Genomic DNA, 25917 nt, shown 5'->3' with positions numbered 1-25917 from the left:
GTATACACGGGCGTTGTTGAGGCATGTGTACACATGGGCCTTGTTGAGGCATGTGTACATGGGTGCTTTTGAGGCATGTCTACACAGCGTTGTTGAGGCATGCGCTTTATTGAGGCACGCGTACACGGGCGTTTAGACACGCGTACATACGGGCCTTGTTGAGGCATGTGTACATGGGTGTTGTTGAGGCATGTCTACACGGGCGTTGCTGAGGCATGCGCTTTATTGAGGCACGCGTACACGGGCGTTTAGACACGCGTACATACGGGCCTTGTTGAGGCATGTGTACATGGGTGTTGTTGAGGCATGTCTACACGGGCATTGTTGAGGCATGCGCTTTATTGAGGCACGCGTACACGGGCGTTTAGACACGCGTACATACGGGCCTTGTTGAGGCATGTGTACATGGGTGTTGCTGAGGCATGCGCTTTATTGAGGCACACGTACACGGGCGTTTAGACACGCGTACATACGGGCCTTGTTGAGGCATGTGTACATGGGTGTTGTTGAGGCATGTCTACACGGGCGTTGTTGAGGCATGCGCTTTATTGAGGCACGCGTACACGGGCGTTTAGACACGCGTACATACGGGCCTTGTTGAGGCATGTGTACACACGGGTGTTGTTGAGGGATGTGTACACATGGGCGTTGTTGAGGCATGCGCTTTATTGAGGCCAGCGTACACGGGCGTTTAGACACGCGTACATACGGGCCTTGTTGAGGCATGTGTACATGGGTGTTGTTGAGGCCTGTCTACACGGGCGTTGTTGAGGCATGCGCTTTATTGAGGCACGCGTACACGGGCGTTTAGACACGCGTACATACTGGCCTTGTTGAGGCATGTGTACATGGGTGTTGCTGAGGCATGCGCTTTATTGAGGCACACGTACACGGGCGTTTAGACACGCGTACATACGGGTCTTGTTGAGGCATGTGTACATGGGTGTTGTTGAGGCATGTCTACACGGGCGTTGTTGAGGCATGCGCTTTATTGAGGCACGCGTACACGGGCGTTTAGACACGCGTACATACGGGCCTTGTTGAGGCATGTGTACACACGGGTGTTGTTGAGGGATGTGTACACATGGGCGTTGTTGAGGCATGCGCTTTATTGAGGCCAGCGTACACGGGCGTTTAGACACGCGTACATACGGGCCTTGTTGAGGCATGTGTACATGGGTGTTGTTGAGGCCTGTCTACACGGGCGTTGTTGAGGCATGCGCTTTATTGAGGCACGCGTACACGGGCGTTTAGACACGCGTACATATGGGCCTTGTTGAGGCATGTGTACATGGGTGTTGTTGAGGCATGTGTACACGGGCGTTGTTGAGGCATGCGCTTTATTGAGGCACGCGTACACGGGCGTTTAGACACGCGTACATACGGGCCTTGTTGAGGCATGTGTACATGGGTGTTGTTGAGGCATGTGTACACGGGCGTTGTTGAGGCATGCGCTTTATTGAGGCACGCGTACACGGGCGTTTAGACACGCGTACATACGGGCCTTGTTGAGGCATGTGTACATGGGTGTTGTTGAGGCATGTGTACACGGGCATTGTTGAGGCATGCGCTTTATTGAGGCACGCGTACATACGGGCCTTGTTGAGGCATGTGTACATGGGTGTTGTTGAGGCATGTCTACACGGGCGTTGTTGAGGCATGCGCTTTATTGAGGCACGCGTACACGGGCGTTTAGACACGCGTACATACGGGCATTGTTGAGGCATGTGTACATGGGTGTTGTTGAGGCATGTCTACACGGGCGTTGCTGAGGCATGCGCTTTATTGAGGCACGCGTACACGGGCGTTTAGACACGCGTACATACGGGCCTTGTTGAGGCATGTGTACATGGGTGTTGTTGAGGCATGTCTACACGGGCGTTGCTGAGGTATGCACTTTATTGAGGCACGCGTACACGGGCGTTTAGACACGCGTACATACGGGCCTTGTTGAGGCATGTGTACATGGGTGTTGTTGAGGCATGTCCACACGGGCGTTGTTGAGGCATGCGCTTTGAGGCACGCGTACACGGGCGATTAGACACGCGTACATACGGGCCTTGTTGAGGCATGTGTACATGGGTGTTGTTGAGGCATGCGCTTTATTGAGGCACGCGTACACGGGCGTTTAGACACGCGTACATACGGGCCTTGTTGAGGCATGAGTACATGGGTGTTGTTGAGGCATGTCTACACGGGCGTTGTTGAGGCATGCGCTTTATTGAGGCACGCGTACACGGGCGTTTAGACACGCGTACATACGGTCCTTGTTGAGGCATGTGTACATGGGTGTTGTTGAGGCATGTTTACACGGGCGTTGTTGAGGCATGCGCTTTATTGAGGCACACGTACACGGGCGTTTAGACACGCGTACATACGGGCCTTGTTGAGGCATGTGTACATGGGTGTTGTTGAGGCATGTGTACACGGGCGTTGTTGAGGCATGCGCTTTATTGAGGCACGCGTACACGGGCGTTTAGACACGCGTAGATACGGTCCTTTTTGAGGCATGTGTACATGGGTGTTGTTGAGGCATGTCTACACGGGCGTTGTTGAGGCATGCGCTTTATTGAGGCACGCGTACACGGGCGTTTAGACACGCGTAGATACGGTCCTTTTTGAGGCATGTGTACATGGGTGTTGTTGAGGCATGTCTACACGGGCGTTGTTGAGGCATGCGCTTTATTGAGGCATGCTTACACGGGCGTTTAGACACGCGTACATACGGGCCTTGTTGAGGCATGTGTACATGGGTCTTGTTGAGGCATGTGTACACGGACGGGCGTTGTTGAGGCATGCGCTTTATTGAGGCACGCGTACACGGGCGTTTCGACACGCGTACATACGGGCCTTGTTGAGGCATGTGTACATGGGTGTTGAGGCATGTGTACACATGGAGTGAATTATTATGTTTGTATAGCGCTTTTCTCTAGTGACTCAAAGCGCTTTAAATAGTGAAACCCAATATCTAAGTTACATTTAAACCAGTGTGGGTGGCAGTGGGAGCAGGTGGGTAAAGTGTCTTGCCCAAGGACACAACGGCAGTGACTAGGATGGCGGAAGCGGGGATTGAACCTGCAACCATGGGCGTTGTCAAGGCACACGTACACGGGCGTTATTGAGGCACACGTACACACGGGCGTTGTCGAGGCACGCGTACACACGGGCGTTGTTGAGGCACGCGTACACACAGGCGTTGTTGAGGCACGCATACACACAGGCGTTGTTGAGGCCTGCGTACACACGGGCGTTGTTGAGGCACGCGTACACACGGGCGTTGTTGAGGCATGCGTACACACGGGCGTTGTTGAGGCATGCATACACACAGGCGTTGTTGAGGCATGCGTACACACGGACTAAGCACATCATATCAAATGATTATTCTTAGTTTTTATTCTATTTGGGGTCCAATAAGCCCAAATAGCAAAGTGAAATAAAAAAAAAACATGTAAACAAACAGCATGGGCCTTAAGACGTTAATGCGCCTTATAATCTGGTGCACCCTATGGTAAGTAAAATACAGTCTATATTAAATATACATATTATATTATATTAGTGATTCCCAAAGAAGCCCCGAAAAAAGTCTGCGGGCTATAGAGCGTTTTCCTTTCGGGTTCCCAGTACTCTGGAATGCCTCCCTGTAACAGTTCGAGATGCCACCTCAGTAGAAGCACTTAAGTCTCACCTTAAAACTCATTTGTATACTCTAGCCTTTAAATCAGGGGTGTCAAACTCAAATACAGAGGTGGGACAAAATTTAAACTAAACAAAGCCGCGGGCCGAGGTTGAACAAATAAACCTTTTAATCGGGGACCCAAACAAGTTTTGCATTGAATATTGAACAAGCAAGGCTTATATAACTTTAGTGACATGTAAAATTGAGTTTCAAATAATAATAACAATAGTAATTAAGAAATATCAATGGCATATCAAATCAAATTTAAATAAAAAATGAATGCCTCTTTTGTATTTGCAGCCTTCTGAGGTAAATATCAACATTAACTTTTTCCACAGGCTAACACATTTGAAAATAAAATAATGAATAAATCAACCATTCAGGCCTTTTTACTGCTCAGTTAATGTCGGGGCTCAGGTGGCGGGTGGGGTTTGTTGGTAACTGGGGGGGGGTGGGGGGGGGTGTATATTGTAGCGGTCCGGAAGAGTTAGTGCTGCAAGGGGTTCTGGGTATTTGTTCTGTTGTGTTGATGTGTGTTACGGTGCAGATGTTCTCCAAAATGTGTTAGTTATTTTTTGTTTGGTGTGGGTTCACAGTGTAGCGCATATTTGTAACAGTGTTAAAGTTGTTTATATGGCCACCCTCAGTGTGACCTGTATGCTGTTGATCAAGTATTCGAGGGTCTCCCGGGAAATCGTGTGAATGCGGTGGGACAGGGGCACCGCTGTATAACACCGGCAGGCCAGTTCTAATGTTAATTTGATATTGCCTCAAGGGGCAAATGAAATTACACGGCGGGCCAAATTTGGCCCGCGGGCCAGAGTTTGACACTTATGCTTTAAATAGACTCCCTTTTAGACCGGTTGATCTGCCGTTTCTTTTCTTTTTCTCCTATGTCCTACTCTCCCTTGTGGAGGAGGTCCGGTCCGATGGCCATGGATGAAGTACTGGCTATCCAGAGTCGGGACCCAAGATGAACCGCTTGTCCAGAGTCGGGACCAAGGATGAACCGCTCGCCTGTGTATCGGCTGGGGACATCTCTGCGCTGCTGATCCGCCTCCGCTTGGGATGGTTTCCTGCTGGCTCCGCTGTGGACGGGACTCTCGCTGCTGTGTTGGATCCGCTTTGGACTGGACTCTCGCGGCTATGTTGGATCCACTATGGTTTGAACTTTCACAGTATCATGTTAGACCCGCTCGACATCCATTGCTTTCGGTCCCCTGGGGGGGGTTGCCCACATATGTGGTCCTCGCCAAGATTCTCAGTCATCATTGTCACCGACGTCCCACTGGGTGTGAATTTCCTTGCCCTTATGTGGGCCTACTAAGGATGTCGTAGTGGTTTGTGTTGTGGTTTGTGCAGCCCTTTGAGACACTAGTGATTTAGGGCTATATAAGTGAACATGTATTAATTGATTGATGATATTATGACAAACACATTTCGGGAGAACATTCGCACCGTAACACAACATAAACACAACAAAACAAATACCCAGAACCCCTTGCAGGACTAACTCTTCCGGGACACTACAATATACACACACGACGAGTTGAGTTTATACCAAAATGGATACATGGATGATACGGCAGAGGATTGGGAGAATGTCAGGTGGTCAGATGAAACCAAAATAGAACTTTTTGGTATAAACTCAACTTGTTTGGAGGAAGAAGAATACTGAGTTGCATCCCAAGAACACCACACCTACTGTGAAGCATGGGGGTGGACACATCATGCTTTGGGCTGTTTTTCTGCTAAGGGGACAGGACGATTGATCCGTGTTAAGGAAAGAATGAATGGGGCCATGTATCGTGAGATTTGAGCCAAAACCTCCTTCCATCAGTGAGAGCTTTGAATGGTTGACCAAATACTTATTTTCCACCAATAAATTCTTTAAAATTCCTACAATGTGAATTCTGTCTCTCACAGTTGAAGTGTACCTATGATGAAAATTACAGAACTCTGTCATCATTTTAAGTGGGAGAACTTGCACAATCGGTGGCTGACTAAATACTTTTTTGCCCCACTGCAACATTCCCAGTAGTGACAGATCAATAAGACATCAGTGAAATCCTGAGCGGTATCAGCCTGCAGGCGGCCCGTAGTCGAAATGTGTCGTGATTGCTAATTGCCTTGTTAGCGCCACAACAAAGCCATGTTTTTTTTTTTTTTGGCGCTGAGGACGAGCTAAATTAGCAGGAAACAAACAAGTGAATAAGAATGTTTTCACACCACATCTGCGGATACAGCTGCTTGCCGCCGGACCGCTCCCCTGCTCCTAGTTTGTGAGCGTTTACGCGGCGCATTTGTGGCCCGGCGGTCTTCTTTTGTTTTGGGTTGACGCCGGGTCCCCGCTTTCCACCCCCCCCAGCTTAGAAGAGTGTTTATACCTCCAGAGCCACCTGCAACCACACGGGTGGGACGCGCGCCCCCCTGACCCAATCAGCTTTTCCTATCAGGACTAAACGCTCCCGCGGGACACGGCTTATTACGCGACACAGTCCTCAGAGTGGATAAATGGACGTCCGTGTCGCCTCACACACCCGGGGAGATGGACAGCTGGGGTCCCCGGAGATGAAAGCCTTATTGACATTTTAATCAAAAACAGTTAGCGCTGAATGGCCGGGAGCCTTTTTTGGAAAATACGCGGGGATTGAAACGCTGGCCGTGCTTGACACATAATTTACCTGCTGTCAAGCGGCATGCGCGCGTTTGATGCCGAGGCCTCCTTCTGACGCCACGCACGCACCCCCTTCCACCCCCCGGTCCTGCACACAAATCTGCTTCAGTCTGCATATTAAAAAGGCATGTTTGCACAGTGGAGCCTCGCATAAGCGTGTCTATTACGAGCTGGAGGAGCTCGCTGTGTGTGCACAGGAAGTGTCACGTAACTGGGAGAATTCACACTACATTTTATTTTGTATTTTTTTATATATATATTTGAAGCTAAAAACATCAGATTTATGTACAAAACAATTTAAAGGCCTACTGAAATGAGATTTTCTTATTTAAACGGGGATAGCAGGTCCATTCTATGTGTCATAATTGTCGCGATATTGCCATATTTTCGCTGAAAAGATTTAGTAAATAAATGATAAATGGGTTGTACTTGTATAGCGCTTTTCTACCTTCAAGGTACTCAAAGCGCTTTGACACTACTTCCACATTTACCCATTCACACACACATTCACAAACTGATGGAGGGAGCTGCATGCAAGGCGCCAACCAGCACCCATCAGGAGCAAGGGTGAAGTGTCTTGCTCAGGACACAACGGACGTGACGAGGTTGTTCTAGTGGGATTCGAACCAGTGACCCTCGGGTTGCGCACGGCCACTCAACGATAAAGTTCGCAACTTTTGGTCGCTAATAAAAAAGTCTTGCCTGTACCGGAAGTAGCAGACGATGTGCGCGTGACGTCACGGGTTGTAGAGCTCCTCACATCTGAACATTGTTTACAATCATGGCCACCGGCAGCTAGAGCGATTCGGACGGAGAAAGCGACAATTTCCCCATTAATTTGAGCGAGGATGAAAGATTCGTGGATGAGGATAGTGAGAGTGAAGGACTAGAAGAAGAAGAAAAAAGTGCAGTGGGAGCAATTCAGATGTTAGACACATTACAGGATAATTCTGAAAATCCCTTATCTGCTTATTGTGTTACTAGTGTTTTAGTGAGATTATATAGTAGGGCTGTGGATCTTTGGGTGTCCCACAATTCAATTCAATATCGATTCTTGGGGTCACGATTCGATAATATATCAGATTTTTTCAATTTGATTCGATTTTTCGATTCAAAACGATATTTTTCCGATTCAAAACGATTCTGTATTCATTCAATACATAGGATTTCAGCAGGATCCACCCAGTCCTGCTGACATGCTAGCAGAGTAGCATGTCAAACTTTTATAATAGTAAAGGACAATGTTTTATCAACTGATTGCAATAATGTAAATTTGTTTAACTATTAAACGAACCAAAAATATGTTGATAATATTTATTTTGTTTCATTACTTTTGGTTTGTTCTGTGTTGTGTTTGTTTTCCTCTCAATTGCTCTGTTTACTGCAGTTGAGTGTTGCTGGGTCAGGTTTGGTTTTGGAATGAGATTGTTATGATATTGCTGTGTAGGGGTTTGTTGGATTGATTAAAAAATTAATAAATTAAAAAAAAAAATCGATTTTTTAAAAATGAGAATCGATTCTGAATTGCACAACGTAAATGATTCGAAACGATTTTTTCCCACACCCCTATTATACAGTCATACCGGAAAGTCGGAGGGGTGTGGTGACCGCCACTGTCTCTGAGGGAAGTCACGGAGGAGCCAAGAGAGTCGCAGCTTCCTCTTTGACAGCTGCAGGAAGAACGACACAAGCTACGCTCATGTCTGCGGTAAGAGCCGACTTATTACCACAATTTTCTCACCGAAACCTGCCGGTTGACATGTGGTAGAGAGTCATGTTCGCTTGACCGCTCTGTTCCATATTAAAGCTTCACCGTCATCTTTAGGGAATGTAAAACAAAACAAAACACCGGCTGTGTTTGTGTTGCTACACCGCTTTCCACCTACATCTTTCTTCTTTGTAGTCTCCATTATTCATTGAACAAATTGCAAAACATTCAGCAACACAGATGTCCGGAGAACTGTGTAATTATGCGATTAAAGCAGACTACTTATAGCTTGGATCGGGCTGGAAGAACATGTCCGCTACAACCGGTGACATCACAAGCACGCGTCATCATTCCGCGACGTTTTCAACAGGATACTTCGCGGGGAATTGAAAATTGCAATTTAGTAAACTAAATTGGCATGTGTTGCAATGTTAATATTTAATCACTGATATATAAACTATCAGACTGTGTGGTCGGTAGTAGTGGCTTTCAGTAGGCCTTTAAGTCCACTATCAATATGATAGAAACAAAAACAACTATTTGAACATGAAAATACATTTAATATATACTGTATTTTATCAGTCTGTTGTGGCCAGTGCCCTGTACTTTGCAGTGGTTTGTTGGGGGAGCAGCACCAGCAAAAGGGACTCAAACCGGATTGACAATCTGATCCGGAAAGCCAGGCCAAACTATTGGCACGTTGTTGTCAGTGAGGGACAGGAGGTCACCGGACAAACTGCTGGCAGTATACGCTCTGCTCCGCGAGGGCGTATACATATGTGACATATGTAAGAAGGTGTGCTTGCTGTCTGTGAGAAGGAAAGACAGGGAAGCGTGAAGAAGAGGCTGTAGTGTATGAGGGGCCGTTGGGGACATTATTCTGAATTACTTCTTACATAAACTACTGAAATGCTCTCATAAACAACAGAAATGTTTTTCTCTCACACTCACTACTGAAACACTTATACACACTAAGAGTGTTTCAGTAGTGTGTGTGTGAGAAAAATATTTCAGTTGTTTATGTGTGAGCATTTCAGTAGTGTGTATGAGTGTTTCAGTAGTGTGTATGAGTGTTTCATTAGTGTGTATGAGAAAAAAAAAATTCAGTCGTTTATGTGAGAGCATTTTAGTAGTGCGCATAAGAGTGTTTCAGTAGTGTGTGTGAGAAAAATATTTCAGTTTTTTGTGAGACCATTTCAGTAGTGTGTATAAGAGTGTTTCAGTAGTGTGTGTGAGAGAAAAACATTTCAGTTGTTTATGTGAGAGCATTTCAGTAGTGTGTATAAGAGTGTTTCAGTAGTGTGTGAGAGAAAAACATTTCAGTTGTTTATGTGAGAGTATTTCAGTAGTGTGCATAAGAGTGTTTCAGTAGTGTGTGTGAGAGAAAAAGGTTTCAGTTGTTTATGTGAGAGCATGGGGCGGTATAGCTCGGTTGGTAGAGTGGCCGTGCCAGCAACTTGAGGGTTGCAGGTTCGATTCCCGCTTCCGCCATCCTAGTCACTGCCGTTGTGTCCTTGGGCAAGACACTTTACCCACGTGCTGCCAGTGCCACCCACACTGGTTTAAATGTAACTTAGATATTGGGTTTCACTATGTAAAGCGCTTTGAGTCACTGGAGAAAAGCGCTATATAAATATAATTCACTTCACATTTCAGTAGTGTGCATAAGAGTGTTTCAGTAGTGTGTGTGTGTGAGAAAGACATTTCAGATGTTTATCTGAGAGCATTTCAGTAGTGTGTATAAGAGTGTTTCAGTAGTTTGTGTGAGAAAAAGATTTCTGTTTATGTGAGAGCATTTCAGTAGTGTGTATGAGCATTTCAGTAGTGTGTATAAGAGTGTTTCAGTAGTGTGTGAGAGAAAAACATTTAAGTTGTTTATGTGTGAGCATTTCAATAGTGTGTATAAGTGTTTAAGTAGTGTGTGTGTGAGAAAAAGATTTCAGTTGTTTGTGAGAGCATTTCAGTAGTGTGCATAAGAGTGTTTCAGTAGTGTGTGTGAGAGAAAAAGATTTCAGTTTATGTGAGAGCATTTCAGTAGTGTGTATAAGAGTGTTTCAGTAGTGTGTGTGAGAAAAAGATTTCAGTTGTTTGTGAGAGCATTTCAGTAGTGTGCATAAGAGTGTTTCAGTAGTGTGTGTGAGAGAAAAAGATTTCAGTTTATGTGAGAGCATTTCAGTAGTGTGTATAAGAGTGTTTCAGTAGTGTGTGTGTGAGAGAAATATTTCAGTTGTTTATGTGTGAGCATTTCAGTAGTGTGTATAACAGTGTTTCAGTAGTGTGTGTGTGAGAAAAAGATTTCTGTTGTTTATGTGAGAGCATTTCGGTAGTGTATAAGCATTTCAGTAGTGTGTATAAGTGTTTCAGTAGTGTGTATGAGAGAAAAACATATCAGTTGTTTATGTGTGAGCATTTCAGTAGTGTGTATAAGTGTTTCAGTAGTGTGTGTGTGTGTGTGTGTGTGTGTGTGTAAAAAAGATTTCTGTTGTTTATGTGAGAGCATTTCAGTAGTGTGTTTAAGTGTTTCAGTAGTGTGCGTGAGAAAAACATTTCAGTTGTTTATGTGTGAGCATTTCAATAGTGTGTATATGAGTGTTTCAATAGTGTATAAGAGTGTTTCAGTAATGTGTTTGAGGGAAAAAGATTTCAGTCATTTGTGTGGGAGCATTTCAGTAGTGTGTATAAGAGTGTTTCAGTAGTGTGCGAGAAAAATATTTCAGTTGTTTATGTGAGCGCATTTCAGTAGTGTGTATAAGAGTGTTTCAGTAGTGTGTGTGTGTGTGTGAAAAAAAGATTTCTGTTGTTTATGTGAGAGCATTTCAGTAGTGTGTATAAGAGTGTTTCAGTAGTGTGTGTGTGTGTGTGTGTGTGTGTGTGTGTGTGTGTGTGTGTGTGTATGTGTGTGTGTGTGTGTGTGTGTGAAAAAAAGATTTCTGTTGTTTATGTGAGAGCATTTCAGTAGTGTGTTTAAGTGTTTCAGTAGTGTGCGTGAGAAAAACATTTCAGTTGTTTATGTGTGAGCATTTCAATAGTGTGTATATGAGTGTTTCAGTAATGTATAAGAGTGTTTCAGTAATGTGTGTGAGGGAAAAAGATTTCAGTCATTCGTGTGGGAGCATTCCAGTAGTGTGTATAAGAGTGTTTCAGTAGTGTGCAAGAAAAATATTTCAGTTGTTTATGTGAGAGCATTTCAGTAGTGTGTATAAGTGTTTCAGTAGTGTGTGTGTGTGTGTGTGTGTGTGTGTGTGTGTGTGAAAAAAAGATTTCTGTTGTTTATGTGAGAGCATTTCAGTAGTGTGTTTAAGTGTTTCAGTAGTGAGCGTGAGAAAAACATTTCAGTTGTTTATGTGTGAGCATTTCAATAGTGTGTATATGAGTGTTTCAGTAGTGTATAAGAGTGTTTCAGTAATGTGTGTGAGGGGAAAATATTTCAGTTGTTTGTGTGAGAGCATTACAGTAGTGTGCGAGAAAAATATTTCAGTTGTTTATGTGAGAGCATCTCAGTAGTGTGTATAAGAGTGTTTCAGTAGTGAGTATGAGCGTTTCAGTAGTGTGTGTGAGAGAAAAACATTTCAGTTGATTATGTGAGAGCATTTCAGTAGTGTATGTAAGAGTTAATTCTGAATAATGTCCCTAACGGCCCCTCATAGTAGTTTAATGCCAGCATCTAAAAGCAACTACGTGAGAACGTACACTCCAATATCACGATAGTCATTTTTTATATAGCACAGAGACAAACCCGCGATATAGACTATATCGATGCATCGCCCAGCCCTAATATATCGCATTGGTTTTAAAGAGGAAAAATATCAAAATGGTTGCCGCATGCTTTCACTTTCCAGTGTGCGGCCCTCAGTGGAAAAACGTTACCCCCCCCAACCCACGGTCCACAGTCAACAAGCCATCTCCATCTTGTTCTCCCACGCTGCGCGGCCTCATTCCGTATGCAAGATCATCCGTCTGGGGACGGCGCGAGGCCTCGCTGCGGACAAGACTCCCCGGGGCCAGGGCCCTCTGTTCGAGGGGTCCGCGGGGGCCGACCCCCCCCGACCCCGTTTACCTGCTTCAGTTGTTCCGAGGCAGCTACGGCCGACCATATGCGAGCGCTGCGGGAAAGCAGATGCTCTTCTCCCATTTGGGGACATTTTGGAGAGCGAGCATGGACACGGAGTCTTGCACATCTATTTTAAATATCCTCCACGCTGATGGCGGGACTTTTCTGCTCGGGCAGCAGTCGTCTGCTGATGCTGATGGACAATACGGGGCGAGGACACGTGTCACTTATGTCCGCCATGACAGGTCCTCGTCCTCCATGGCCGCCTGCCTGCCTGTCCGTCTGTCCCTGTGCATCTTAGCAAGAGACGCCTGCTCGGCCATGACAGGCTGTCAATCATGCACGCCCACACAGGACAGCTGCACACGCCGCGTCAGCACACGGCAATCATTCACCACCTCAGAATTGGTCGAAACGCAAATCAAATCACTATCGGATACTGATATAAAAAAAATCGACGATATCGATACACATGTAAAATGTGCTGCAGTGTGTTTACTTGGACAGCCGGTTAACATCTAAATGTCCTCCAATAAGAACACTATTTTATTTTAGCCACTTTCAAAAGTTAAATATGCTAGGCTAGGCTACTAGCAGCTACACAACAGCTAAGTACACAATAGCAAACAAGCTAGACATGCGTACTGAGCATTGAGCAATAAATCAGTGTAAAACAGCACATTTGTCGATGTAAAAAAGTATCAATTAGTTGCATTAACAAAAAAGGTAAACATGCTAGGCCCTAGGCTACTAGCAGCTACACAACAGCTTAGCACCCAATAGCACAAGCTAGATATGCGTAGTAAAATATTGAACAATAAAGCAGTGTAAAATAGCAAATGTGTCAATATAAAGAAGTATCAAATAATTAGTTCCATTTACAAAAAAGGTACTACACATGCTAAGCCATTGCTACTAGCAGCTACACAACGGCTAAGCATGCATTACCTCACAAGCTAGACGTGTGTACTCAGCATTGAACAATAAAGCAGTGTGAAACAGCAGATGTGTCAATATAAACAAGTATCAATTAGTCGCATTTACAAAAATGTAAACAGGCTAGGCTATAGGCTACTAGAAACTACACAACAGCTAAGCACGCAATAGCAAACAAGCAAAACATGCGTACTGAGCATTGAGCAATAAAGAAGTGTAAAACAGCACATTTGTCGATGTAAAAAAGTATCAATTAGTTGCATTAACAAAAAAGATAAACATACTAGGCCCTAGGCTACTAGCAGCTACACAACAGCTTAGCACCCAATAGCACAAGCTAGATATGCGTAGTAAAATATTGAACAATAAAGCAGTGTAAAATAGCAAATGTGTCAATATAAAGAAGTATCAAATAATTAGTTCCATTTACAAAAAAGGTACTACACATGCTAGGCCATTGCTACTAGCAGCTACACAACGGCTAAGCGCGCATTAGCACACAAGCTAGACATGTGTACTCTGCATTGAACAATAAAGCAGTGTGAAACAGCAGATGTATCAATATAAACAAGCATCAATTAGTTACATTTACAAAAAGGTAAACATGCTAGGCTATAGGCTACTAGAAACTACACAACAGCTAAGCACGCAATAGCACACAAGCAAGACATGCGTACTTGGCATTCAACAATAAAGCAGTGTAAAAGAGCACATTTGTCAATATAAACAAGCATCAAGTAATTAGTTGCATTTACAAAAAGGCAAACATGCTAGGCTATAGGCTACTAGCAGCTACACAACAACTAAGCACAATAGCACAAGCTAGACATCAGTACTCAGCATTGAATAATCAAGCAGTGTAAAACTGCACATTTGTCACTATAAACAAGTATTAAGTAATTAGTTGCATTTACAAAAAGGTAAACATGCTAATCTATAAGCTACTAGCAGCTACACAACGGCTAAGAACAAAATAGCACACAAGCTAGACATGCGCAATAATTATTGAATAGTAAAACAGTGTAAACTAACAAATGTGTCAATGTAAACAAAACAGCACATTTGTCATAAGCATCAAAAAATGTGTTGCATCTACAAAAGTTAAACATGTTCAGCTGTGGGCTACTAAAAGCTAGCAGCTACACAACACCTAAGCACACAATAGCACACAAGCTAGACATGCTTACTCGGCATTGAACAATAAAGCAGTGTAAAGCAGCACATTAGTCACTATAAATAAGTATCAAATAATTAGTTGCATTTACAAAAAGGTAAAGATTATAGGCCATAGGTTACTAGCAGCTACACAACGGCTAAGCATGCAATAGCACACAAGCTAGACATGCGTAAAAATTATTAACTATAACTTTAAAGCAGTGTATAATGTTAAATGTGTCAATGTAAACAAGTATCAAGTAATTAGTTGCATTTACAAAAAGGTAAAAATGCTACATAGGCCATAGGCTACTAGCAGCTGCACGACGGCTAAGCACGCAATAGCACACAAGCTAGACATGAGTACTCAGCTTTGAACAATAAAGCAGTGTAAAACAGCACATTTGTCAATATAAACAGGTATCAATTAGTTGCATTTACAAAGGGGTAAACATGCTAGGCTATAAATAGGCTACTAGCAGCTACACAACAGCTAAGCACACAATAGCACAAAAGCTAGACATGCGCAATAACTATTGAACAGTAAAACAGTGTAAACTAACAAATGTGTCAATGTAAACAACTATCAAATAATTAGTTGCATTTACAAAGAGGCAAACATGCTAGGCTATAGGCTACTAGCAGCTACACAACAGCTAAGCACACAAGATAGACATGCGTAATAATTATTGAACAATGAAGTAGTGTAAAACAGCACATTTGTCCTTTTTAACAAGGATCCAATATTTAGTCGTATTTACAAATAGGTAAAAATGCCAGGCTATAGGCTACTAGCAGCTACACAATGGCTAAGCACACAATAACACACAAGCTAGATGTGTGTAATAATCATTGAAAAATAAAACAGTGTAAAACAACACATTTGTCATAATAATCAAAAAATGTGTTGCATCTACAAATGTTAAACATATTTGGCTGTGGGCTACTGGGAGCTAGCAGCTACACACAACTAAGCACACAATAAGCTAGACGTGTGTAATAGTCATTGAACAATAAAGCCGTGTAAAAACAGTACATTTGTCAACGTAAACCAGTATCAAATATTTAGTTGCATTTACAAAAGGGTAGACATGCTAGGCTATAGGCTAATAGCAGCTACACAACAGCTGAGCACACAATAGCACACAAGCTAGACATGCGTATTAATCATTGAACAATATTGCAGTGTAAAACAACACATATGTCTTAAACATCAAAAGGTTTGTAGCATCTACAAAAGTTAAACATATTCGGCTGTGGGCTACTAAGAGCCAGCAGTTACACAACACCTAAGCACACAATTACACAAGCTGGACGTGTGTAATAGTCATTGAACAATAGTGTAAAAAAGCATATTTGTCAATGTAAACAAGCATCAAATAATTAGTTGCATTTACAAAAGGGTAAACATGCTAGGCTATAGGCTAATAGCAGCTACACAACAGCTGAGCACACAATAGCACACAAGCTAGGCATGCGTAATAATCATTGAACAATATTGCAGTGTAAAACAACATTTGTCTTAAGCATCAAAACGTTTGTAGCATCTACAAAAGTTAAACATGTTCGGCTGTGGGCTACTAAGAGCTAGCAGCTACACAACACCCAAGCACACAATAGCACAAGCTGGACGTGTGTAATAGTCATTGAACAATAGTGTAAAACAGCATATTTGTCAATGTAAACAAGCATCAAATAATTAGTTGCATTTACAAAGGGGCAAACATGCTAGGCTATAGGCTACTAGCAGCTACCCAACTGCTGCTTAGCTGTTGGGTAGCTGCTCAGCATTGAGCAATAAATAAGTGTAAAACAGCACATTTGTCGATGTAAAAAAGTATCAATTAGTTGCATTAGCAAAAAAGGTAAACATGCTAGGCCCTAGGCTACTAGAAGCTACACAACAGCTTAGCACGCAAGCTAGACATGCGTACTGAGCATTGAGCAATAAATCAGTGTAAAACAGCACATTTGTCGATGTAAAAAAGTATCAATTAGTTGCATTAACAAAAAAGGTAAACATGCTAGGCCCTAGGCTACTAGCAGCTACACAACAGCTTAGCACGCAATAGCACAAGCTAGATATGCGTAGTAAAATATTGAACAATAAAGCAGTGTAAAATAGCAAATGTGTCAGTATAAACAAGTATCAAATAATTAGTTCCATTTACAAAAAAGGTACTACACATGCTAGGCCATTGCTACTAGCAGCTACACAACGGCTAAGCATGCATTACCTCACAAGCTAGACGTGTGTACTCAGCATTGAACAATAAAGCAGTGTGAAACAGCAGATGTGTCAATATAAACAAGTATCAATTAGTCGCATTTACAAAAATGTAAACAGGCTAGGCTATAGGCTACTAGAAACTACACAACAGCTAAGCACGCAATAGCAAACAAGCAAAACATGCGTACTGAGCATTGAGCAATAAAGAAGTGTAAAACAGCACATTTGTCGATGTAAAAAAGTATCAATTAGTTGCATTAACAAAAAAGATAAACATACTAGGCCCTAGGCTACTAGCAGCTACACAACAGCTTAGCACCCAATAGCACAAGCTAGATATGCGTAGTAAAATATTGAACAATAAAGCAGTGTAAAATAGCAAATGTGTCAATATAAAGAAGTATCAAATAATTAGTTCCATTTACAAAAAAGGTACTACACATGCTAGGCCATTGCTACTAGCAGCTACACAACGGCTAAGCACGCATTAGCACACAAGCTAGACATGTGTACTCTGCATTGAACAATAAAGCAGTGTGAAACAGCAGATGTATCAATATAAACAAGCATCAATTAGTTACATTTACAAAAAGGTAAACATGCTAGGCTATAGGCTACTAGAAACTACACAACAGCTAAGCACGCAATAGCACACAAGCAAGACATGCGTACTTGGCATTCAACAATAAAGCAGTGTAAAAGAGCACATTTGTCAATATAAACAAGCATCAAGTAATTAGTTGCATTTACAAAAAGGCAAACATGCTAGGCTATAGGCTACTAGCAGCTACACAACAACTAAGCACAATAGCACAAGCTAGACATCAGTACTCAGCATTGAATAATCAAGCAGTGTAAAACTGCACATTTGTCACTATAAACAAGTATTAAGTAATTAGTTGCATTTACAAAAAGGTAAACATGCTAATCTATAAGCTACTAGCAGCTACACAACGGCTAAGAACAAAATAGCACACAAGCTAGACATGCGCAATAATTATTGAATAGTAAAACAGTGTAAACTAACAAATGTGTCAATGTAAACAAAACAGCACATTTGTCATAAGCATCAAAAAATGTGTTGCATCTACAAAAGTTAAACATGTTCAGCTGTGGGCTACTAAAAGCTAGCAGCTACACAACACCTAAGCACACAATAGCACACAAGCTAGACATGCTTACTCGGCATTGAACAATAAAGCAGTGTAAAGCAGCACATTAGTCACTATAAATAAGTATCAAATAATTAGTTGCATTTACAAAAAGGTAAAGATTATAGGCCATAGGTTACTAGCAGCTACACAACGGCTAAGCATGCAATAGCACACAAGCTAGACATGCGTAAAAATTATTAACTATAACTTTAAAGCAGTGTATAATGTTAAATGTGTCAATGTAAACAAGTATCAAGTAATTAGTTGCATTTACAAAAAGGTAAAAATGCTACATAGGCCATAGGCTACTAGCAGCTACACGACGGCTAAGCACGCAATAGCACACAAGCTAGACATGAGTACTCAGCTTTGAACAATAAAGCAGTGTAAAACAGCACATTTGTCAATATAAACAGGTATCAATTAGTTGCATTTACAAAGGGGTAAACATGCTAGGCTATAAATAGGCTACTAGCAGCTACACAACAGCTAAGCACACAATAGCACAAAAGCTAGACATGCGCAATAACTATTGAACAGTAAAACAGTGTAAACTAACAAATGTGTCAATGTAAACAACTATCAAATAATTAGTTGCATTTACAAAGAGGCAAACATGCTAGGCTATAGGCTACTAGCAGCTACACAACAGCTAAGCACACAAGATAGACATGCGTAATAATTATTGAACAATGAAGTAGTGTAAAACAGCACATTTGTCCTTTTTAACAAGGATCCAATATTTAGTCGTATTTACAAATAGGTAAAAATGCCAGGCTATAGGCTACTAGCAGCTACACAATGGCTAAGCACACAATAACACACAAGCTAGATGTGTGTAATAATCATTGAAAAATAAAACAGTGTAAAACAACACATTTGTCATAATAATCAAAAAATGTGTTGCATCTACAAATGTTAAACATATTTGGCTGTGGGCTACTGGGAGCTAGCAGCTACACACAACTAAGCACACAATAAGCTAGACGTGTGTAATAGTCATTGAACAATAAAGCCGTGTAAAAACAGTACATTTGTCAACGTAAACCAGTATCAAATATTTAGTTGCATTTACAAAAGGGTAGACATGCTAGGCTATAGGCTAATAGCAGCTACACAACAGCTGAGCACACAATAGCACACAAGCTAGACATGCGTATTAATCATTGAACAATATTGCAGTGTAAAACAACACATATGTCTTAAACATCAAAAGGTTTGTAGCATCTACAAAAGTTAAACATATTCGGCTGTGGGCTACTAAGAGCCAGCAGTTACACAACACCTAAGCACACAATTACACAAGCTGGACGTGTGTAATAGTCATTGAACAATAGTGTAAAAAAGCATATTTGTCAATGTAAACAAGCATCAAATAATTAGTTGCATTTACAAAAGGGTAAACATGCTAGGCTATAGGCTAATAGCAGCTACACAACAGCTGAGCACACAATAGCACACAAGCTAGGCATGCGTAATAATCATTGAACAATATTGCAGTGTAAAACAACATTTGTCTTAAGCATCAAAACGTTTGTAGCATCTACAAAAGTTAAACATGTTCGGCTGTGGGCTACTAAGAGCTAGCAGCTACACAACACCCAAGCACACAATAGCACAAGCTGGACGTGTGTAATAGTCATTGAACAATAGTGTAAAACAGCATATTTGTCAATGTAAACAAGCATCAAATAATTAGTTGCATTTACAAAGGGGTAAACATGCTAGGCTATAAGCTACTAGCAGCTACACAACAGCTGAGCACACAATAGCACACAAGCTAGACATGCGTATTAATCATTGAACAATATTGCAGTGTAAAACAACACATATGTCTTAAACATCAAAAGGTTTGTAGCATCTACAAAAGTTAAACATATTCGGCTGTGGGCTACTAAGAGCCAGCAGTTACACAACACCTAAGCACACAATTACACAAGCTGGACGTGTGTAATAGTCATTGAACAATAGTGTAAAAAAGCATATTTGTCAATGTAAACAAGCATCAAATAATTAGTTGCATTTACAAAAGGGTAAACATGCTAGGCTATAGGCTAATAGCAGCTACACAACAGCTGAGCACACAATAGCACACAAGCTAGGCATGCGTAATAATCATTGAACAATATTGCAGTGTAAAACAACATTTGTCTTAAGCATCAAAACGTTTGTAGCATCTACAAAAGTTAAACATGTTCGGCTGTGGGCTACTAAGAGCTAGCAGCTACACAACACCCAAGCACACAATAGCACAAGCTGGACGTGTGTAATAGTCATTGAACAATAGTGTAAAACAGCATATTTGTCAATGTAAACAAGCATCAAATAATTAGTTGCATTTACAAAGGGGTAAACATGCTAGGCTATAAGCTACTAGCAGCTACACAACAGCTGAGCACACAATAGCACACAAGCTAGACATGCGTATTAATCATTGAACAATATTGCAGTGTAAAACAACACATTTGTCTTAAGCATCAAAAGGTTTGTAGCATCTACAAAAGTTAAACATATTTGGCTGTGGGCTACTAAGAGCTAGCAGCTACACAACACCTAAGCACACAATAACACAAGCTGGACGTGTGTAATAGTCATTGAACAATAGTGTAAAACAGCATATTTGTCAATGTAAACAAGCATCAAATAGATAGTTGCATTTACAAAGGGGTAAACATGCTAGGCTACTAGCAGCTACACAACAGCTGAGCACACAATAGCACACAAGCTAGACATGCGTATCAATCATCGAACAATATTGCCGTATAAAACTCCACATTTGTCGTAAACATGAAAAATTTAGTTAATAACATCCACAAAGCACACTTGTGTGCATTGCCGCACAGCATAAAACATTTGGTGGACAACGTGAGACAAAGAAGGAGTGGCATACAACATATATCCGTGGCAGCGTCGGAGAAAGTTGTACATGCAAACAAACTGCGGTGAGTTCAAGGACGGACGAAATTAGTAGGACAAAAACCGCCCTGGCCAAATAGTCTCATCTTAATGATACAAAACAATATTTGAAGTGCTGAAGTTCCGAGGCGTACGAGTGAATTATTTTCATGGCGGTTCAGGCGTGGGTGATGCCTGCGACTCCAACTAACACCCCCCCCCCCGGCGACAAATTTCATTAGCAAAGCTGATGTACACGGCTTCAAACGGAGGACATAAATTTGAAGGGCCGCGGGGGCTCATCAAGCGCTCCCCTCGTACCCTTCAGGAGGACGGGCTGTTGTGTGGCGATGGGCGGGGACATAAAGGAAAATATGATGCTTTATTTCTAATCATCATCAATTACAGCCATCCATCAGGTGAGGCTCAAATTAAAACCTCGGGTGCGGCGATGAATCACGGCGATTTCAACCCAAACAAAGTCCTTCAAGGTACTTTGGGGCAACACTTTCCTACATTGAGGGCCGCACACTAAAAAACATCAGAGCAGGCGGGGGTGCATTTTGATATTTTTCATTTTCAAAACCAATATAATATAAATATATATATATTTTCGTTTTAACCTTTCCAGCTCCCCTCAAATTTGGAGTGTCGGTCATGAAAAATGCTAAAAAAAAAAAATTTTTTAGAGTCATTTTTTTTTTTTTATCAGTAATTGCTTAAATCCTTAGAACAGGGGTCGGCATCCCAAAATGTTGAAAGAGCCATATCGGACCAAATATACAAAGAAAAAAAATCTGTCTAGAGCCGCAAAAATAGTAAAGCCTTATATAAATGTCATGATGAAGACAACACATGATGCAAGTGTCCATATTAGCTGTAATAGCCTACTATCAAAATGACTTTAAAAGTCTTATATAATGAAGGCAACATGATGTAAGTGTCTATATTAGCTGCATTAGCCTACTATCAAAATGACTTTAAAAGTATTGTGTGTTATAATGAAGGCAACTCATGATTTAAGTTTCTATATTAGCCTACTATCAAAATGACCTAAAAGTCTCATATAATGAAGGCAACATGATGTAAGTGTCTATATTAGCCTACTATCAAAATGACCTAAAAGTCTCATATAATGAAGGCAACATGATGTAAGTGTCTATATTAGCTATATTAGCCTACTATCAAAATGACTTTAAAAGTCTTGTGTTATAATGAAGGCAACATGATGTAAGTGTCTATATTAGCCTACTATCAAAATGACCTAAAAGTCTCATATAATGAAGGCAACATGATGTAAGTGCCCATATTAACTGTATTAGCCTACTATCAAAATGACTTTAAAAGTCTTATATAAATGTGATAATGAAGACAACACACGATGCAAGTGTCTATGTTAGCTGTAATAGCCTACTATCAAAATGACCTAAAAGTCTCATATAATGAAGGCAACATGATGTAAGTTTCCATATTAGCTGCATTAGCCTACTATCAAAATGACTTTAAAAGTCTTGTGTTATAATGAAGGCAACTCATGATGTAAGTGTCTATATTAGCCTACTATCAAAATGACCTAAAAGTCTCATATAATGAAGGCAACATGATGTGTCTATATTAGCTGTATTAGCCTACTATCAAAATGACTTTAAAAGTCTTATATAAGTGTTATAATGAAGACAACACATGATGTAAAGTGTCTTTATATCAGCCTACTATGAAAATGACTTTAAAGGTCTTATATAAGTGTTATAATTGTCAAAGTTTGTTGGTGATGAACCCCAAGATGCAGAGAAGGAGGCAGGCATGGAGATTTAATTAAAATAATAGAATAAGAACAAACAAAAGGGTACTAACAAAGGACGTGCACAAGGCGGATAACAAACTAAAAGAACTAGCATGGGAGCTAGAAGATAACGAGCCTAGCGTGGGAGCTAGCATGTATTGAGCAGGAAAAAAAAGTCGTACTTGTAATATGAAAACAAACTGGAGGCAGGGAACAAAAAACAGTAAGCTACAAACAGCTAACGAATGTAGCTTACTGCTACGCTGCAATGACAAGCCCGGTAGGAACGACAAGTAGAACTGATATTGACACGACACGGCACGACACGACCGACAAAGAAGCGACAGTAATCCAGCACTGACTGGAGGACAAAAGCAGGTAAAAATAGGAGCGGGCTGATTGACACCAGGTGCAGCCAGATGCCAATCAGCCACAGCTGAGAGGAAACAGCGTTCAGGGAGAAAGACAAGAAACCAACAAAATAAGAGCGCTGACAGGAAATACTACACACACAGAGGAAAAAACTAGAACACAAACTGTCAGGGGCAAGCCTGACAATAATAAAGGCAACACATGATGGAAGTGTCTATATTAGCTGTATTAGCCTACTATCAAAATGACTTTAAAAGCCTTATATAAGTGTTATAAAAACAGCAACACATGATGCAAGTGTCTATATTAGCTATAATAGCATACTATCAAAATGACTTTAAAAGTCTTACATAAGTGTTATAATGAAAACAACACGTGTCTATTGTAGCTGTAATAGCCTACTATCAAAATGACTTTAAACGCCTAATACAAGTGTTATAATGAAGGCAACACATGATGTAAGTGTCTATATTAGCTATAATAGCCTACTATCAAAATTACTTTAAAAGTCTTATACTTGTGTGATAATGAAGGCATCACATGATGTAAGTGTCTATATTAGCTATACTAGCCTACTATCAAAATGACTTTAAACACCTTATATAAGTGTGATAATGAAGACAACACATGATGTAAGTGTCTATGTTAGCTATAATAGCCTACTATCAAAATGACTTTACAAGTCTTCTACTTGTGTGATAATGAAGGCATCACATGATGGAAGTGTTTATATTAGCTATAATAGCCTACTATCAAAATGACTTTAAAAGCCTTACATAAGTGTAATAATGAGGACAAAACATGATGTGTCTATGTTAGCTATACTAGCCTACTATCAAAATGACTTTAAAAAGTCTTACAATGAAGGCGATACATGTGTCTATATTAGCTATGATAGCCTACTATTAAAATGACTAAAAGCCTTACATAAGTCTAATGATGAAAACAACACATGATGTGTCTATATTAGCTCTACTAGCCTACTATCAAAATGACTTTAAAAGTCTTACAATGAAGGCAATATATGTGTCTATATTAGCTATAATAGCCTACTATCAAAATGACTAAAAGCCTTACATATGTGTAATAATGAAAACAACACATGATGTAAGTGTCTATATTAGCTATACTAGCCTACTATCAAAATTACTTTAAAAGTCTTATACTTCTGTGATAATGAAGGCAACACATGATGTAAGTGTCTATGTTAGCTATACTAGCCTACTATCAAAATTACTTTAAAAGTCTTATACTTGTGTGATAATGAAGACAACACATGATGTAAGTGTCTATATTAGCTATACTAGCCTACTATCAAAATGACTTTAAAAGTCTTACAATGAAGGCAATATGTGTCTATATTAACTATAATAGCCTACTATCAAAATGACAAAGCCTTACATAAGTGTAATGATGAAAACAACACATGATGTAAGTGTCTATATTAGCTATACTAGCCTACTATCAAAATTACTTTAAAAGTCTTACCATGAAGGCAATATAAGTGTCTATATTAGCTATGATAGCCTACTATCAAAATGACTTTAAAAGTCTTATATAAGTCTTACAGTGAAGGCAACATAAAGTGTCTATATTAGCTATAATAGCCTACTATCAAAATGACTATCGCAGGCTAAAGCAAATCTTTGTTGACAGAAATGTTGAAATGTAATATTAATTGTACACATTTTTCCAACATTATAAAGCATTGGTAAATCAGAGGCTACTCGGAAGGTGAGATAAAGTTAATGTTTTATTGTATTTTTATTTGAAAGCTTAAATCTTTAAATCACCTTCAGAAACTTTTTCTCATTACATTCCACCTAATTGCTCTTTTATCCTATTTTTAATGTGTTTTTTGGTAATGGCATTTAAAAAAAATTAAATAAATAAATAAATAAAAATAAAAAAATGGCCCCAAGGGCTGAAGCAAGTTAATGCTAATGCTAATGCAAACACAAACTATGACTTTTGTGAATGTTACCCATAAAATAATAAAGCAAAGTTAAATATAAAAACAATATTGTCGTGTCACTTGCTTGCTAACATGTAGCATGCTAGCTGCTAAACCTTGCTAGCATCATTCAAACACAAACACATTTTAACCAACTTTTGAGGCACTTTAAAGGTTAAAAACTGAAACTTTACCTGACGCCCTTGGGTTTTATTCCAGCGGTGGTCCACCGGCAGCGTTACTTGTCACGAAAGAGCCGGAAATAGTTTGAGCTTTGCAGCTGAAAAGAAATGCAAACAGAACTAAGCGGAAGCTCTCAAGCTTTAAAGCAACAAGGGCCAAATTTACACACCTGTGAGGAAACCTGCAAGCCACGCCCCATATTGGACAAGACACGCCCACCATCTGGAAATCCAAGCCACACAAATTAGTATTGTAAGAAATTATATAATTACAAAAATATTCATAATACATGTAATCTATTATCATGATTTATAAATTATATATTTTATAATATATTTGAAATATATTATGCTACATCATTATTTTTTTATTATAATAATAAATATTAAAATAATAAAAATGCAAAAAAATATTAATAATTATAATAATACATTTATAAAAAATATAACAAAACCATTTTTTTCTGAGATGATAATTTCTAATACTATATATATTATATGTGAAATATGATAAATCATTATTTAAAAAAATATAATAAATAATATTAAAATAATAAAAATGCAAGCAATATGTTAATAATAATACAAATGTTAATACATTTATTAAAATAACAAAACAACTCAATTATTTTTGAAATGATAATTTTTCATATTATATATATACATATTTTATAACATATGTGAAATATATTTTGATAAATCATTATTTTAAAAAATTATAATAAATTATATCAAAATAAAAATGCCAAAATATATTATTAATAATAAAACTTTTTTTAAAAATATAACAAAACTGAGAAAATATCTCATACTATATATATATTCTATATGTGAAATATATTATGATAAATCATTATTTTAAAAATGAAAACAAATAATATCAAAATTAAAAAATGTAAAAGATATGTTAATAATAATAATAATAATAATATATGTATTAAAAATATAACAAAATAACTAGATTATTTCTCAGATTATAATTTCTAATACTAAATATATGCATATATATCTTATAATATAGTTGAAATATATTTTGATAAATCATTATTTTAAAAATGATAATAAATAATACAAAAATAATAACAATACAAGATATATTAATACTAATAATAATACATTTATTAAAAATATAACAAAACAACTC

The 25917-nt window shown here is 39.8% G+C and overlaps 1 long non-coding RNA gene across 2 annotated transcripts in view; it reads right to left on the bottom strand.

The window, feature by feature from the left end:
• Positions 1-24898, bottom strand: part of LOC133569825 (uncharacterized) — a 302296-nt gene extending 277398 nt beyond the window's left edge. For both annotated transcript variants that reach the window (XR_009809921.1, XR_009809922.1), the window contains exon 1: positions 24786-24898. This is a non-coding gene — a long non-coding RNA (uncharacterized LOC133569825). The remainder of the gene's footprint in view (positions 1-24785) is intronic.
• Between the last annotated feature and the right edge of the window lie 1019 nt (positions 24899-25917).

This window comes from Nerophis ophidion, linkage group LG15 (genome assembly GCF_033978795.1).
Source record: "Nerophis ophidion isolate RoL-2023_Sa linkage group LG15, RoL_Noph_v1.0, whole genome shotgun sequence".
NCBI lineage: Eukaryota > Metazoa > Chordata > Actinopteri > Syngnathiformes > Syngnathidae > Nerophis > Nerophis ophidion.
Note: the sequence above shows the minus strand (reverse complement) of the source record. Positions and strands in the feature narration are given on the sequence as shown.